The sequence below is a fragment of the Amphiura filiformis genome, chromosome 12 (genome assembly GCF_039555335.1).
Source record: "Amphiura filiformis chromosome 12, Afil_fr2py, whole genome shotgun sequence".
Taxonomy (NCBI): domain Eukaryota; kingdom Metazoa; phylum Echinodermata; class Ophiuroidea; order Amphilepidida; family Amphiuridae; genus Amphiura; species Amphiura filiformis.
This window is the reverse complement of record NC_092639.1, coordinates 3538388-3557848: the sequence shown is the minus strand read 5'-3', so window position 1 is coordinate 3557848 and position 19461 is coordinate 3538388. Positions and strand designations below refer to the sequence as shown.

At 36.6% G+C, this 19461-nt stretch overlaps 1 protein-coding gene across 5 annotated transcripts in view; it reads left to right on the top strand.

Annotated features, from left to right (window-relative positions):
• Nucleotides 1-19461, top strand: part of LOC140165668 (uncharacterized) — a 144605-nt gene that overhangs the window by 26371 nt on the left and 98773 nt on the right. For 4 of the 5 annotated variants that reach the window (XR_011860751.1, XM_072188968.1, XM_072188969.1 and 1 more), the window contains one exon: nucleotides 15399-15503. The exons of the other annotated variant lie outside the window; for it this stretch is intronic. The gene's annotated coding sequence lies outside the window, so the exon portion shown is untranslated. The remainder of the gene's footprint in view (nucleotides 1-15398; nucleotides 15504-19461) is intronic. 5 annotated transcript variants of the gene reach the window in all.

Genomic DNA, 19461 nt, shown 5'->3' with positions numbered 1-19461 from the left:
CCCATTACAGTCTAGTTTAGCACAGGAGAAAATCTTCCCATGGTGCATTGTGTCATGTATAGAACACACATGGACCTTGCAGTGAATGTTTGAATTTTTAAAGAAAATTTGGAACTTGTCTTCTGCAGTCAACCAGGCCGGCGGTACTCTACTCTGTACAACTACAAACTGCCTACCGATTCTGAGGACAAGAACTGTGTAATAGTCGCGATCCCCTGCGTTGTATGCAGCGACCAGGTCACGGTCTGTATACGTGACAAACAGTGCAGGTCAGTCAGGGTCAGAGGTCAGTCAGGGTCAGAGGACAGTTGCAATCTGTGCACCGCCCTCCACATAATAAACTTTCTACGATCACCTTTATGTAAGTACTGCTCGCAGAGTGTGATGACTGCATGACAACAGCCTAATATGGGCATAATGGCTCTGCCCAATGAACTACATGTACCTACATCGCTGTTAATCATTGGCGCATTCTCTAAAAATGGTCATATCATCATCATATATGGCTATAAGTCACCTTTTGCAATGACCGAGACAAGTCTGCGCATGACAGACTCTTCGACACTGTCTATGCTCTTACACAAGGTCCTGAGCTCACAATGTCCTCACTTTTGCGATCGAAGTAGCGCCTCTCTAATTTAGTACTCTCAGAGTCAACACCCATATGGAGACTCTAAAATAATGCATGATGGGATGGTATGCATGTCTTCTGTGGTTGGAGACCAGAACAGATTTCTTACATTTTTTCTTGTACACTTCCCATAATTTATTTCTCCCATTTTAATTTCCGATACTGATTTGCTATCTAGTGCAACATGGGTTGATTATCAGTGTTCGAATTAAGGAAAAATAAATGGGTGTCCCACGGACAACCAGATTACAATTTCTGGTTGTCCGTCTAAGTTTTTGGTTGTCCGTAGGCCTACAAAGGTGACTTGGCTACAGATTTATGGTTGTCCGGCGGACAACCGAATCAGTATTTTTGGTTGTCCGGCGACATTTTTAGTTGTCCTGGGCGAACGGACAACCAAAATTTCGAACGCTGTTGATTATTATTATAAACGGTTGATAGTGACAAAATGAACAGAGCACATCCAAATCTTGCAAAATATGTTTATTTCTTGACTATCAGCCCATGTTTGAACCAGTCTGTTTGCAAAATGAAAATTAAAGGAACCTGTAGTACTATTAGTATTAGGAGTGTCATTTGATGAAATCAGGTGATGTATCATGTTGCAAAGGATTCTGGGAAAGGTAAGATGCCTTCTCTGGTTTGAGACACTCAGTGTCATGAGTCTGTTTGTCTTCAAAATGGCACATCTATCAAGTAATCAAAAGATGCTTGCAGCATCCGTCCTCGTTGTCATCGTTGGGATTTCATCTCAGGCCTGTCATCTAGGCACACTGATTCACAATATTGTACTGGTAATGTATTCATACAGGGACATATTGATGAGGATGCTGATGACAATTTTCTTGGCAGCTTTAATTTTCATGCCTGTCGTTCACCATGGATTGGTGCGGGGGGCCAAGAATCACTTGATATTGACAACTTCGAGATGTCCCCCCTTTATTTATTTGCCACTACTTCCCTCGAAGACTTAATATTTTCCTTTTAAATAACAAATTCCAAGCATCAAAAGACTCGGTTATCTGTCTCATCTCAAGTTGAGAGTAATGCCTTCTTGGATTTTGTAAGGACAGATTCAAATTGCGCGTTCTAACCTAATGTAGCTGGGCATATACACATACGCATAGAAGGGTGATTTGTCCCTATGCTAGCAGCAACGCAACCGTATAAACGCACCGATTCGAATTTGCCACAACTCAACTTGTATTGAGGCGAGACACACAATAAGTGTTGCCTCTCAAGCACATAGACTTTACGTATTGTCCTTTTGAAATTATAGCTATTATCTTTGAAAAATGTGTTATGCTTGTGTATCTCACATCTTATGCTTAAGTAGCGTGATTTGTGTGAATTAAACAAAAATAAAAATATGTTGTATCACTTTATTACGATTTTGAGTTTGCGCTTGAAATCAGTGCATTCACTTGTTTATACTAGAGTAAACATTGTCTGCATAGAGTCTGCAACACATTTGCTCATTTTGGAGTGTAGCATTTCAGTCAGGTCTTATTTTGCTGTTGAAAACACTACACTTGAGTTAGGCGAGTGAAGTAAAATATCTGGGGGCAATATTGCAAGCCAATTCAGAAAATGGGCTAAATACATGTGTGAATATAAGATGCAATTGGAGTATGAATGCAACAAAATCCAATGGTGAGTTGGTTTTAAATTGACACTGTATTGAATTGGATACAAAAGGGGCTTGTGCATCATCTTATTTGTGTGAGGGTTTTATTTTCGCGAACATTTTCTATTAGTAACTTTACACTTAGCCGTACATAAATTCCACAAAATAAACAACTACCACAATTTCTAAAAATCCCCAATCCAGAGTGAAAAACTGGTCTTTTCTTTAAAATAGCATATATCTTCAAAATTTGTGAGCCGATTGAAATCATTGTTTTGGTTTATAAAAAGCTAACGGTTAAAGGTTTCTTTACATACCAAAATACATTTGGTCAACTTTTCAGAAATAGGAGAAAAAGAGGGCGCAATGAGGGTTCTCTTGTTTTTGGGAGACCCTGTACCATACGGTCTGGGGTTTGAATTAGAGCTACATTTACCATATACAGTCGGTCTGGGTTTTAACTTCCCAGAAGAGAAAATTATGAGAAAAAGAAGACCACAAATCGGAAAATGATCAAGATAAAGCAATTTAAAACCTAACGACCTGTTTAATAGCAAGTCTGTAAAACATGATATTTTTTCCAATTTCCAGGGTCTATGCCTGAAGCAATAACAGAAATGATGCATACATGTAGGTCTATCCTCCCAGTCTATATTTTTGCTGTACATTACATGCTCTGATCTGGTTCATGTGTGTTGAAAGTGCACATTCATTTATTTAGCCAGGCTGCGAGATTATTTCAATTAATCATTTAAAATCTTCACTGTTTCAATTAGTTTTTGCAGCATAAATATTTGAGGCTTCACCGAGGCGAATGAATCATCATATAAATCCACATGATTTATACATGCAAGTTATAGGAGACTAGTATGTTAGTATATTAAATTGCCTTGTAATTTTTAATTTAATCCTCTTTTTATGACATTTTGCAGTAGATATTCATGAAAAAGGCTTAAATAATGTCCAAAATTTTATTTGATTCCGATTTTGCATTATTTTGCGAGTTATGCATGATACAGCTCCAAAGGCCACTCACTGTGTTACAATTTCGTTTTTTAAAATGAATTAATCTGCAAGAATTTTTTAGGGTGGAGAAGGTTACTGCAAAAACACACGATTCAAACGCAGGGTGGAACAATGGGAAATTTGGAATCAACAGCAAAGGACCTAGTCCCAAAAAGTATTTTTGAGATGTGTGACATGCATTCACAAACACACAGACACACAGGCTAGATCTACGATTCTAGGTACATGCAGACAGACAAGCACACATTGACACTATCTCATGGACTATAGAAAATAAATTTCTACAGTCAGTCCATGCTTTCATAGAAACACATTGATATTCAAGTGACATCAATTTTCTGAGTGAGTGAATGAGTGAGTGATGTAGGTTATGTACAGGTCATGGTTACCTGTACTGTATGTATGGCACATAGATATCTAAATAAAACAGTTTGCGTTTTTTAAATTTCACAGATCATTTTTGAAGTGGATATAGCTCTAAATTTTAATATTTATAGCACAATTTGTTGTTTGATTGTGCACTTAGACAGTCACCTCATCAGGGCAACAAGATGAAGATAGTAATTTAACTGTTTAAGCTTTTGAGATAATTTGTCATGTACCGTAAATTGTTGATGATTTACCTGCAGTTTATAGTGCAGGCAAGCTGTCCAGGGCAAGGCTGTATAAAATCATAGATACTAAACATTTTTTAGTATCTATGATAAAATTGATGTTTTGGTTCTTGTCCAGAGGATTTTCATGCATATGCGATTCTGTGATCCTTTTGTAATAAACTTTAAGTTTATATTTAATTATGTTCAAAGTTTTCCTATTAAAAGCATTCCAAAGTGTTAATTGCTGCTTGGGGAAAAGGAATATCTTAGGCTAAAAAAGTGTGTTTCCTTTCCTGTTTGTTGGAAATAATTCTACCAATTTTAAAATGACATACCGTAAAAACTCGATAGTTATATACATGCTTACTATCGAGCGCTTTTGAAAACATGAAATTGTACCAAAGTCTGGTGCTTTACCAACTGAGCTATAAATGGAGTTGAGACACAATTTTGGAAGTTTACTTGTTCTTTATACTATGTGTATCGATGATTTGCTCAAAACCCTTTACACTTTTGTGGATGGGGCACTTCATGTTTGCATGTTTTAAAAGCGCTCGATAGTAAGCACATAACTATCTAGTTTTTACGGTATTCAACCAAAAAAAAAAAGATTTTTTTTCTTCATTCCTTTTGTAACCAATAAATGAAAATCAATCTAAAGTTACTTGAAATATAAATTTTCAAATTATTGTATAGTGGGATATTTTCGCTGAGTTAATTGTTCGGGATTTGATCTATTCTGAACAGTTTATTGGTGTTTAATTTACGTTCCCAAAAATATATTACATAAAGTTGTATAATAAATAATTTCGTGGGGTTAAATATTTGTGGCTTCCTGTTGGACCGTGAAAAGCGCGAAAATGAAACCCGCAAAACTTTTCAACTAGACAGTAACCTACATGTATGCTATTCATTGATTTGACAATAAATAATTTTTGATTTTTTTTTTACCGTAGGCCCCTACATCTCAACTCCAAAATAAAAATGCACTTCGTAGCCTGTTTTCAGACCACAGTTACCACTGACTACACCATAAACTCTTGTTTTTTAAGCCCTATTCGTCAATTGCACGGTCATCTCAAAACGAGATTCTACCCGTTTAAGTGTGTGAAGTTCTGTGAATTTGTGTGCCAGTATGCTGTCAAATGCATGCTTTAATTGCCAAAAACCGTTGCAAAATTGCTAGAAAAGCGCGAGAAACAAAAATGCACCTTTTACGCATGCATTTGCAGGAAGAACCTCATTTTGGTAGCAAGATGGCAGATCCGTGCAAAGGGTGAATACCGTGTGAAAATAACCTGTTCATTTACATATCCAGTTAGCTCAATAAATCAATGACATTTAAACAATACCTGTTGCTGTCTGCTGTAGTTGAACCATAGATCGGAATCATAATAATTTGTATTTTGAATAGAATGATGGGGAATGCTTGACTAGATTTGAAAAGAGGAGCTAGTCATAAATCAAGCAAGGTGTACCATTCATATAATAAGACTGTTATAATTGTCTTCTACTGTATTCATTCTATTAAGTGCCCAGGGTGCTTAAGTATAAAAGTCATTTTTGACATGATTTGCCCAATGAAATGTGCACTAACGACTAACGTCACTGCCACATCTGTGTGAAAACGGTATAATCATGGTCTCTAGGATTTGACAAGTACCCATCATTTTATGTATGTATTTTTCCAAAACTACCTGTCCAAAAATTGACCCTGAAAACATAACACCCTGCTTGTATTGCTCATCCAAATATGCACCTAGGAAGATCAACGGTATGTGGTTTGTTCAGATATTTTGGTACCTCATTCTGTTTGATCAAAATGCTCTGGGCTGCCGGTCTAAGGGACGCACCATTTGATACTCAGGGGGGGGGGTAGGAAGTTGGGGTCGGGGAAGTTTTTTTTTTTTTTCATGCATTATACACAGTTAGGTGGGGAAAGTTTTTTTTTTTTTTTAGTGTTGGTGGGAAAGTTTTTGTGCTCATGTAGTGGGTTTTTTTTTTTTTTTTTTTAAACTTCCTACCCCCACCCTGAGAATCTAATGGTGCCTCCCTAATAACTTTAAAACCAAAGCTAGAAACAACAGATGTGGAAAAGAGAGTCTTCTGATCAGTAGATACCAGTCCTACTAATGATTCATGGTGCATTGGATTGCCCAGGGGAAAGTTTGCCCATTTACAAGACTATCCATGCCTTGAAGGTGAAATTAAACCTACCCATGTTACTGTCTGGCCTGCTGTCAATCCCTGGGAAATGAGGTTTTCCAAGTTGGGCCTTTAAAAATTCAAAAAAAAAGGGGGGGTATAAAAAGCACTGCTTCAACGTAAGTCTAGAAAGCAAAGTCAACATTTTAGCATAGTATTATTCATAATGTTGTTCATGTCATGATTGCAGTGGTAATTTTGTTGTGGAAATGTCCGCATGGATGTGTTTAAACGCTGGTAAATGGTTAAAATTGTGAGAAATCTTATCATAATCATACATCCTGGTTGGTAACATCAATACTTGACCATTGCACTTGACCAGGCCAAAATGAATCTACAAGTAGCTATTGAAGTATTCTAGTGGCCAAGTGACCTCACTCTAGCTGTGGCCCACCTGCCCTGCTCACATGCATGTACTGTAAATGTATATTAAATTTTGTGCAATTAATTTTTCATGTTTTGCCAATTTTTCACTTGTTTTTAAATCTATTAAAATTAACCTGTACACACAAACGAAATATGCTTTATGTTCATGCTACAAAAAAATGTACATAGCATCTTGGAACAATATACGAATATATGCCCTTTGGCCTTTTATAGTTATTCCCAACAGCAATTAAACACATCAACTTATATTATACATGTAAGTGGTAATTTTCACATACAGAACTTGATTTTCACAAACATTTGTAGTGAGAGAGACATTTTTCGTGAATGTTATCACTATGGACCACAATGGCCTCTTCCCAATGGCATAGCTCAATAACCTCAATTAAACACTGGCAATGCAAAATTGGACCTCAAGTTGCAGAGTATGAGTTTTTGTACCCAAATTCAATTCAAGGTCATTCAATGAATGTACATATAAGTATTGGGGTTAAAGAATTGTGCCCTGATGGATGAGGATGTTGTGGATCCTAGTGTATTTCAGGGATTGCTCAGTCCTGCCGATTTACTTGCAATATACATTTGCACGTATTTGCAAGGTGTTAATTTCGCAGTTGGAACTCCATTCGCGAAATTCACAAAAATAGCAAAAATGGTACGGTACTTGTAAGTCACTGTAACCATGGTAACAAAAATGGTTGTTTGCCATGGAGAATTGACAAATCACTACTAATACTATTCTGAGCTCTCATTTTCCCATTGAGAAGTTCAGAATCACACTTGTAGTGTGTATAGGGATGTAATGAAATTGACCTGATTGAAATCTTTTTGCTATAGATATTTTACCCAGAATGCAATGTTTAGTTCATCTAGGCATGTACAATGTATGTAAATGATTTTGTGTACGGTATATTTTCAAACATTAGGCCTATATACAAACCTTTGTTGTTCGAACTGAATGAATTATGCGTAATTCTAGTTATCCTGTTTAGACATGAGATATTGTCAGGCAGGCCTCCAAAAACCATGAGGAACGCTGGGACGCGGCGTTCCCAGAAAGGTCACAGAGGTCACAGAATTTTTTTTTTTTTTTTTTTTTCCCAATTTTTTTTCCAAAGTTTTCGGCGACCTTGGAGAACCACTGGACCTATTATGAAACTTCAGGATCGTTCACAGTTAATTTAAAGAAAAAGAAAACAAAAATGAGAAAAAAATTACAGTTTGTTATCCTGTATATGCAAACCATTAACTGGTGTTTATTTCTTCATCTATCACATATTATAGATGCATTGGTTTTCCATGCATATGTGATAGATGAAGAGGTAAACACGGGTTGATGGTTTGCATATAATTAAGGATAACAAATTGTAATTTTTTCGTACTTTTTTTCCATTTTTTTTTTTCAAATTATCTGTGAATGGTCCTAACCCTTCAGGATAGGTCCAGTGGTTCTTCAAAGTTGCAAAATACTTCTAAAAAAATGTTAAAAAATAAATAAAAAATTGTTTTGAGTTTTGACAGTAATACTTTGAAATTTTAAGTTGCGTTTTTTTATGAAAAAGGATGTAAATTTTTATAGAAAACTGTTCCAAAATAAGGCTCAGATTGCACGAGAGAGCATCTAAACCCTGAGAGCTGAAACCCTGGACCCCGGCCGTTAGGATTTCGCGCTTCGCGCTTGTGATGTCCGCTACGCGCACATAGGCCTCTTTCAGTTATTTCACAGACAATTTTCAGCACTTGTCATTAAGTTCCCAGACAGCAGAAAATTTTCTGGAGGCCTGTTGTCAGGCTTGGGTGATATTTTGATTCGTAAATAATCAATTTTTTTTTTAATCGGGCAAGATAAAAAACACTGTAATCGAAGTATCCACATTTTGATTTTTTCGAAAATAATTGTTTTTCTTAAAGGAAATATTGCAATGTTTTCGACTGATACATGTGTGGTTTTAAAATAGTTGCATCTTTATAGGTGATTATTATCTGAAAATACAATCAGAATAACAAGTGAATTCTTTGATATTAAATTATTATGGCTATTGTCAGTTCCAGCAACTTCATGGACTAGCCAGGCTTGCCTGGGAAAAGTGCGTTTATACTGTTTTATATTTTTCTGACCTCATTTGAAAGATTAATGAAAAATCATTTCATTTTTTTGTAAATTTCTCTGAAATATAATTTATAAACTCAAAATACCCCTCCCAAGGAGACAGAATTTCCCTTCAAAAATCAAAACAGTATCCCTCAAAACACCAAATTTCTCAGGAATAAGGTTCTCAAACTCCCTTCTTCCCAGGCAGGCCTGCTCTATCTTCTTCAGGTGACAAATTTTAGATTAATCTTATCATCTTATCATGGTAACTGCACCATGCTAACAGCTTAGAGAGCTAGATACCAGCACAGATATATTGGAACACAACATGAATGACCTTAGATGACCTGATTGTCAGACTGTTGTATTCTATTTTGAGATGTTCCCTAGTGAGATATCTTGCTGAGATAGCCAGGTTTATCTGGTCAGGGAACTAGCAGTGTTGACTTCATAAATTTCCATTTGAATTTGTTATATAAATTTGTAAAACAATTCATACTGTATCATACAAAATACTACAAACAACTTCATTGCGGGTGCGACTGTGTGCATCCCTGTGATGACTTAATTGTAATATATGCATGCTTTGCTGGCCTGGCCAGCGAAAGAGCCGTAACTAAGTGTCACAGACCTATTGCTTGGCATGCAAAGGGTCTTGGGTTCAAATCCCACCCAGAGCAAACAACTTCTTTTTTGTTTTCTTTCTTCTTTTTCCTTCCAAAAAGCCTTTCGGGCATTAGAGTTAATGAAGTATCAGCATTGTTCTAGAGTAAAAAGGTTGCAAAGTTAGACCTTGATTGTATAAATTTGAGACCTAAAGACTAGTTTCCATCTCACGTCAGTCCTGGCAAATTGCGTGGCGACTGGTGTGATGTGTTGCTGACCTGCGCAGTTCAGCATTCAATTTCAGTGTGCTTAGGGAGTCGGACGCAAAATAGTCTTTTTAATACGCTCTCAGATTTGGAAAAAAAATGTTGTGTTTCCCTCAAATGGGAAAATAAAGGGTGGGTCAGTCGATTATCTTTTTTTTTACAGTAGATGTGATCCATTTATAAAACCACAGTGGACATCCTCAGAGTTTAATAGACTGGGGCAAGAACATGAAAAATATCAATTTACTTGCCTGGTACTAAATAAAAATCATGTTCTGTTATGTATTCAACCAAGGTTGTCAAATTCAAGTGTACTGTGCAGCATTAATTCTGAATCCTCCTCTAAAATGTCCTCACCAAGATTGTGGATTTGATGGACATAGCATTTTATTCTAGACAGTGCTAGGGTCACCACCACAGCACCAACAAGAAGTTGGCAATCATTCTATCAAGCTGACTCATACAATGTATAGGCTCACCACAATTCTTCCAATTTCTGGTCATGGTTTACTTCTTCCACAGAGCCTGGAAAGAAACCCTCAAGCACCTGGAGTACATGAAGAGACTAAGCTGGAGTTGGTGGTTTAGGGTTACTTCAGACCTTTTATCAGTCATGTGTTTATTTTGACAAGAGTACCATGACCTAGATTGAGTGTCCAGTGGATAGGATGGTATACTGACTCAATTTTGAGAATGCCACACACTCTTGGGTTTTTGAATACATTGGATGGAATGTAGTCTGTGCTACAGACCATGTACCTATATTACTCATAGGGATAGAAACTACTGAGAACCACACACTATTGGAAACCATCTCACCGCTCTGAAAATTTGATGCAATAATTGATTTAATACAGATTAACTCTTGTCCTCTTCCTGTGATTTTTCCTTCCTACATGACGTAGATTGTGATAAAAGTTAAACAATTTTGGTGCATAGTAAATCCTAATCCCCAATTAAACTGCTTCACAAAGTTATACTAAAACTCAGCAAATATGGCAAATGAAATGGTTGCCTGCCATTGCAGATGGATCTCTGGTCATGGACCAGTTAGCATCCCAACATCCCAAGTTCCCCCCTATTTGAGAGCATCCCTGCCTGCACAGGATCTTAATAGGGGACAAGAGTAGGGGTCAATGGTTAGGGTTCTCCTGCTGTATTTGGCAGACAGCAGGTATCCCAACATTTCTGTATTCAGCAAGTTCAATTTTAAAGGATTTCATGGATGAAAAACTGATGATTTTTTTTGCCTATGAAAATCTGTATACAATAGCCCTGTGAACTACTTTGCTGGTGGCAGGCACTATGCTTGCCCAAGTTGCATGTTCATGGAAGTGGAATTATTCATTTTGAGGGAATTAGTCATATATTTGGTACCTGCAGGGGTTTGGCTGGCAATGGTCATATATTTCCTAGAGTGGTCAACTAATGTGCCAATTTTGAGCTACATGTATATTAATTTTTGCACATATTTATTGTTGATGTCTTTCATGAAAATTACATACATGACTACAGGTATGTGTGCACATATATATTCTAGTTCCTTTTATCTGCTGATGTGTGTTACAACTTAACTGGTAGTGCATTCAATAATACATGCACAAGATTCAAGATATTTTTATTGGCATAAAAATATTATCTGACAGTGATTATTTGTAACTTTGTATAAATTTGTCAATAAAACCACACCAGGTATTAATTTGTGACATTGCTAAGTTCACACAGCATGAAATGGCTACAGAAATGCCACATAGCTAGGACAATGGGTGAAAAGAATGCAAGGTACCATCAAGGGCATATAGCTATTGTTCAAATAATTGTTGGGCTTCCTTGTGGTACCTGTTGTCCAACAGTTCCTTTGGTAACAGGTGTTTTTGTTTTGTACAGGTGATGCGCAGTAGGGGAAGGGAAGGTATAACAAGTTGCATATTGCTAGCTTTGGTGAAATTACAGATCCTAGAAAAAAATATGGTTTTGTATTATGGAAATTATACAGGAAAATAAGTTTCAAAGCCAAATATTTTCAATGAAATTCCTGAAATGCCTTCCAAAATAATTTGAATTCTAATCTAAAGCATGAATCGCTTGATAAATTCACATGCAAAGACTCTCAGACAAATGGTCTCTGCTCGGTTTGAATTTTAGGTCGTCCAAAGGAAAAGGCATCACAAGTCGTGTGTCCCGTGTGTTTGTCCGTCAGCTTTATTTGCCACAATATTTGAGCGCGAATATTACTAGGTCATGCTCTACTCTGACCTGCATTACATGTAAGTGTGCTGCTGACCCTAGATCTTATGATTCACAGACCTGTGTTAAAATTAAGGTATTGGTAATATATCCTAAAGGTCATTAATATTTCATTCAACAATTCTAAAAAGACAGGTACTGTCTTGCTGATGAACAGAAATACATGGCTTTTCTTTTCATCCAGGGAAACTATGAAATCACAGGCAAGTTTGAACTAGCCAACAGACCAGCCAGCGCACAGGTTTGCAATCTCATCAGTTATTTGCTTGTTACAAAAACATTGCAATCTCGGTGGACAAATTGCAAGTTGAGTTTTTGGAACCAGCGTTGTTGACCAAGCTGTTAACTGACTCAGTCAGGCATTCATAAGCATCAGAAGTCATTCAACGCTTCTCCCGTCTATTTTTAATATAATTTTTAACTCCTCCTGCACTCATATCTAAGTGATAGTGTCACTCTGCTGTCAAGTGCTGCAGGTTTTGAAGATGATTTAACAAACTTAATGTGGTACTACAGGTGTACCCTTGATAAATTTGGTGACTAATTTTGCATTTTTCTCAAAAAATAACTACTCACTGATAACAAAATTTATGTATATTATAGGGGCAAGGAATCCAATTACTTCACTGAAATTTCAGTGATTCAAGACAAGTGGTTCATTATAAATGTTAAGAAATGAGGTACATTCTAGCGGTACCTCTTTTCTTATCATAAATAACGTACCGCTTGTCTTGAGTCACTGAAATTCCAGTGTAGTAACTGGATTCCTTGCCCTATAATATATACATAACTTTTGTTACCAGTGTGTTATTATTTTTTGAGAAAAATGCAAAAATAGTCGCAAATTTATCAAGGGGTGTAGTACCACAGCTCACAGAATTGTTAAGAATCTTAAATTGACCTCATCTTTAATTTAGCTATGTGATGTTAACAACAAATAATTTTCTAAATGTATATTTTGTGACAATTTTAATGCTAAATGTAGTTGTAATGCCCTACATGTTCTAATGTGCATCTACGTTTATGCACCTGTAGGTACGAGTATGAAACATGGATTTTTGTCCATTGCCTCTAAATGCCCAAAAACTTGTGTAAATTTGCATTGCGATTGAAACACTTTGTCACCTAATCGTCATTAAGGGAACTCTTTACAAATTTGTCACAAGATTATTCCTATTCAATGAAAGTAGCTAGGGTTAAAGAAAGAAGCATGGCACCAACCAGTCCCATCAATAGCTGTCATGAATGCATTGGTGTAAAAAAAAGGTCACAATCTTCACTATTGAACCAAAAACAAACTTGTTCAAACTCAAAGCACAAAACAAAATTCATCTCAATTTTGGAAGTTTAATGGCTGCACTAGTGGCTGCCTTTTATGGAATTTTGATGCCTCAAATGACTACTAGTATACGTAGCTTTTTGTCAAGCCATTGTTTTTTACCGTAACACCCATTGCCATTGGCGAGGGGGAAGGAAAGAAGGAAGGAATAAACAGAATGAAAAATTTTTTCTCAGGTGTGATTTTGAACGTGTGACCCCTCGGGTGGCAGACAAGCGCATGGCCATACCTTGCCACGGAGGTCTACCTTGGCTGGCCAAGCTTTTAGTCACCATGACTGTCTGCATGATGACGCAATCGCATCGTGTGGGATGCCCGCGCTTGCAGCCTCGGATGCTTTTGCGAATTGAGCTTTTTATGATTGGTTCGGTTGGGGTTCATTTATGTGTGAGCTTAAACTTGGATACTACTTTGCAGAATCAATTTCATCAGAGAATGGAGACATTCAACATGCATTGAACTTACCACAGGATTATACAGGATCAGGATCACATTATTTAAAAAATATGTACAGTTTGGTAAAATTACAGTGCTGGAATTTAAAAAAAATTCAAATTGTTTTAAAAGGGTTCCAGCCTTTATTATAACCATGTTGACTTGTTTTGGACCTCAAATAGTTTTTTTTAAATTAAAAAAAGAAAGTTAATTTTTACACGTTTAGCGTTTTTATCCCTTCCAGACTGAGGGCGTCAGTCTGCACAGATTTGAGACTAGAGGCAGCCATTCTATTAGGTATTCAACCCTTAATATTATTATCACCTTATCTTACCCCACTTACCAGAGGAATCAAAATAAGCACAACCTTTGAGGAAAACAAACAAAGATTTGGAACAATATCTGGTTGTCATGGCAATAGTATGACCTATGGCATTGTGGGAAGTTGGGTCAAAATAAGCAGAGTGTTTGAGGAAAACAAACTCAGTGGTTTGGGACAATATTGAAATGTTCTAATGCAAACAGGATTTAGTGAAATTTTGCTTCTAGCATTTAATTAAAGGAAAGGGTCATCCATAATACTATGCTAGATAGGATGCAAGAGATTTCCTTGCATCTTGCTATAAATTGAAGAAACTCTTGGGAGGGACCCTCTGAGAATTAGAGACAGGAAAACAAACAGGTTCAGGAAACTGTTTGATGTGCAGTGAAGAAGTGTCTTCAATTGTTGATTTTATTCTTTCAAAAGAAGTGAACTTTCAAGTATTTATTCTAAAAGTGTTTTATGCACTATTTTGTTCTCTTAATTATTTGCACCATTTGGGAACTCTTACTGTATTTTTTATGCAGTGTCAAACATTTGCTGCAGCCAGTGTCCGAAATAAGGAAAATATGGAGGTTATCCCGAGGATAACTAAAGCATAAATTCTGCTTGTCCTCACTACATTTTGGTTGTCCCCAAAATGTGATACTTTTGGAGGTAAAATATTATAGTGGTTGTCCAGGGGATAAGTACATAGCTCAATATGGTTGTCCTCAGTGAATTTTGGACAAGAGGATAAGTGCTTATTTCGAACACTGGCTGCAGCCATCTTCTGCTGCATATAATCTTAGTAGGTTTTCTCCATTTTATTTCCTTGGATGTAAATGGACTTGATTGAATTATTTGTTTATCAGGGATGATGCATCAAATAATAAATTGTATGGAGAATCTGTGGTATCTGATGGGGAGACTATACAAAGCGTTGATCTATGTTCAAGTGGTATGTCACATATTTTGATCACCACATGTGACACATAATAGGAAGCATCGTATAGATGGATAAATGCAGGCCTGCAAAGTTGTCCAGATTGCTGCAGTATTGTTGGGGTTAATTAGTGGGTTTTTAGCGGGTTCGCCGTTGGACAAGTTTAGAACTGTCTAGAATTGTTGGGGTTCTTGAGTCACTGAGGAAAACCTAAACATTTTAAACAGAAGAGAAATTAAATCAGGAAAATTAAATTAAAAGGTGACATTTGAGATGGGGTAGAATCAAAGAGTACTGACTCTGCCATGTTTGTACATTGCTCATGAGGGGAAAACATGTAGGCCTACATCCAGATAATTTGTAACATAAAAAATGATTTTGGGCTCTTGCGTAACAATGCTGGAGGTACATTGGCCATAGATCTATGAGTGACTTAAACAAAAATGGTGGATTTACCATAGTGTTGCAAAGAGTTAGTACTCTTTGGTTATAATCTCTATGAGTGGTAGCGCTGTTGTCGACAAGGCTGTTGTCGATAATGTTGTAGTCTTGTATTTTTAGTAAATTTTATATCTGCATTTCATTGTAAATCTAGATGCAGTCTGTTTAATATAATCTTAAATGTAACACATAACTTGTTGCTGATTATAATATTAATATCAATCCTATTTCGCTCTGTTTTTTTTTACCACAGGGAATATACTAATTCTATATTTGGATATAAAGTGGATATATATAAACTGGATATCATACATTTTTTAACAAGAAGGTGAATGATTAATATTACCAACTCCATCAGGTAAGTCTTACAGCTTTTTTTGAAAATGAAATCAAGAAAAGATCATGCTATTGCATTGAATCTATCTATTCCCAGAAATTAGAATACATGTAGGCAGGATTTATAATAAGATGCCAAAACACTTAGCGTATACATGTATAATACATGCATGCGCGCGCAGAAGTTGTTGTAGCCTTGTTGAATGGAACAGGCAATATTTCACCTCATGAAAATATTCTTACCATTGTACTCATAAACATTCAGTATACATGTAGTTTGTTTTTTACCATCAGTGACAAGAAGTTTATGAATGGTCAGGATGACCCTGGAGTCAGCCCTCGAATTAACCCACGGCACCCACAGCATAATGCCGTGGGTGCCAAAAAATTAATACCTCCTGGCAAAAATATTCCAAAAGTTCTTATCACAAGAATATAAGAACTCCCACTAATATTACCAAAGAAAAAGCAAATTGGTGTTTTCTTTATAGAGAAAATTGACTGGAACTGAAAGGTCCTGTACATGTACAAATCAATCCATGTAGATATATCATGAGGGTATATTCTCCTTTGACAGGTACGTGAGAAATGGTTGAGTGTGCAACCTGGACTGATAAGACCCCGTTTACACAGAACCTGAAGGCGTTTAGTTGAATTTGAACTTGACTTTATTTTTGTGTAAACAGGGTTGTTGCGTTTTGAACTCAATTTCACAAATCGACTTTTAATGATGACCCAGAGCAACATTTGTCGAATTGAAACTTGATTTCGAACTCGACTTTTGCTGTGTAAACGAACTCGCAATACGAAGTAGTCTTCATAATGGCTAATTGAAGCATGAGCAAGTGATGACATAAAAGTTGAATCCACATTTTGTTTTGAAGTCAACTGCTGTGTAAACACCCCGTCAACAAATAATTTCTGCTAATCCTTAGTCGCAATCTGAATTTGATGTCACAATTGAAGTCAACTTCTCTGTGTGTAAGGTTTTAACGAATACAAGAAACCACAAAACTGCACCAAACATTAAAATCAGAGAAATATTGGTCGCTAAAATATCCTGCTATTAACCTTTCCCAGTTCTAGTTATCTTATGTGTGTCCCAATTAATTTGCTGCACAAATGTTTGTACATGTAGCAAGATATTGTCTGGCATAACATAGCTTATTTGTTGTGCATAATTCATGCATATCACTGATACATTGCATATTGATAGGCTATTTATGCAAGGCAATAATTCATTAAGCGGTATTGTTTTGCCGATTTAGCTTTGAGATAATACAATAAGACTGGGGGGGCTCATAAGGGACCAGGCATGAAGACTGTTTTTACCTGCAAACTGTTATTATTATTGTGAAAAGGGGGATGATCCTATTTCAACCATGGTTGAATGATATTGACCACAAATCCCCACCTCTTGAAGTTTCATGTCCCCATATCAATCTGTTTTGAGAGATACACAAATGTGCTTTTTCAGGCCCATAGAATAATCTCTGTGAATAATAATAGACACTGATGGAGGAGGAGGGGTGGAGGACATGTAGATGTTTTCTACAAACGTGTCTATTAAAAAAATGCCTAGCCCCTCACTGGTGGTTTGGGTGGAGTGCCTGGTGTGTTTCCTCTCCCACTCTGCAGTAGTTGAGGCAAGCACTTGGGTTGGGTGGAATTGGGAGAGGGGGAGTTAAGTGTGCTATAGGGTCATTCCATATGAAATCAAGGAGGTCCCCCACCTGACCCCCTCAGATTTGCTTTATATTTTAGTCATATGTTGTACCTGTAAAAATATTAAAAACCTGCAAATTTGAGGTCCGTAGCTCTTACGGATTTTCTGTGGCAGCCATTTGAAGTTGGAGTAGGGGGGCCTAAATGTATACCCAAAAGTTGCCCTTTAAATAAATTTCATCTTTGGGAGTCTGTGCAGGGGTAGCGCTAGAACTAAACACTCGAGTGTCCGCAGGGACCCCCGAGCTTGCACAAAATTAAAAAGTAGGGGGTCCGGAGTAGAGTTTGGTGAGTCCCAGTTGCACAAATGCAGCATAAATAGTATATCTGCAATAGCGCTAGATTGAAAAACTGGGGGTCTGCAGGGACCGCTGAACTTGCAGAAAATTTAAAAGCAGGGGGTCCCAACTCTATTTTGGTGGGTCCGGGACCCCAAAAAGCAACTTAGCGCTACCCTTGAGTCTGTGCCTTCTTTATAAAAAGAGAGAAAGGTCTGAATTCTTGTATACACACTAACTGCATGCCCAATTTGTCAAAAAGTAAAAAAAAAAAAATTTCTGTAATTGCGCGTTGTGTCACGGGGTCATTAAATATGCAAGAAAAAATGTAATGTTTTGTAAACTGTCAATATTGTGGCCATTTTGACTTTGAAGCCTTCCGAATTCGGCACATTTGCAGTACATGCAATCATAAGAAAATGGTCAACTTTGGGCTTGTCGTTTAATATGAAGTCAACCTATAAAATTACTGGGATTGAGCAAAGTTGTAATTTAAGACTAGTAGTCAGATAAAAGTGATGTTTTATAAATTTTAAAGGTGGACCACATCAACTTTGGGCCCCTTTAAAATGTTAAATGTGCAATAAATTTCATCTTCGTGAGGGCGCTGTTCGAAATGTAAATGAATTGTGAGCTCAATTTCTTGGTTATGCATTGTATTTATCCTATATATATAACATCAGTGACAACAAAAAATAATCTGACAAAAAATGCGAATTTAGGGGGGCTAAACTTGCCAGTATACAAAACATTACATTTTTTTTGCATATATTTAATGACCCCGTGACACGATGGGCAATTACAGACATTATTTGATTTTTACTTTTTGACAAATTGGGCATGCAATTAGTGTGTATACAAGGTTTCAGACCTCTCTCATCTTTTTATTAGGAAGGTACAGGGTCCCAAAGATAAAATTTATTCAAAGGGCAACTTTTGGGTCCAAATTTAGATCCCCCTACTAAATAGCTGCCATAGAAAATCTGTACATTAAAAATAAAATGGAAATAAAAGTAAATAGGGCCAATAACTACGCATCTAGTCATTTATTTTCAATATTTTGGCCAGTTTGACTTTTAAGCCTTCCGAATTCGGCACATTTGCAGTATACATGCATTCATAAGAAAATGGTCAACTTTGGGCTTGTCGTTTTATATGAATTCAACCTAGACAATTACTGGGACTTAGCAAAGTTGTAATTTAAGACTAGTAGTCATATAAAAATGATGTTTTATAAATTTTGAAGGTGGACCACATCGACTTTGGGCCCCCTGAAAATGTTGAATTTTCAATAAATTCCATCTTTGTGAGGGCGCTGTTCGAAATGTAAACGAGTTGTGACCTCAATTTTTTGGATATGCATTGTATTTATCCTATATATAACATCAGTGCCAACAAAAAATAATTAAACTGACAAATAATGTGAATTTATAGGGGGGCTAAACGTGCCAGTTTACAAAACATTACATTTTTTCTTGCATATTTAATGACCCCGTGACACAATGCGCAATTACAGAAAATATTTTTTTTTTACTTGTTGACAAATTGGGCATGCAGTTAGTGTGTATACAAGAATTCAGACCTTTCTCTCCTTTTATAAATAAAAGAAGGCACAGACTCCCAAAGATGAAATTTATTTAAAGGGCAACTTTTGGGTCTAAATTTAGGCCCCCCTACTCCAACTTTAAATGGCTGCCACAGAAAATCTGTAAGAGGTACGGACCTCAAATTTGCAAGGTACAACATATGACTAAAATATAAAGCAAATCTGAGGGGGTCAGGTGGGGGACCTCCTTGATTTCATATGGAGTGACCCTATATTATTTTAAGGAATAGGATACAAGAGTGAACATTATTGTACTCTTGTTAACACTTAGTTTTGTCTCGGTCCCAGCCAGTTTGTGTTCCTCCATCACTAAACAAACTGTCTGGCGATAACCTGTGAAATGATGATCGCTGATTGGTTAATGAATTTCC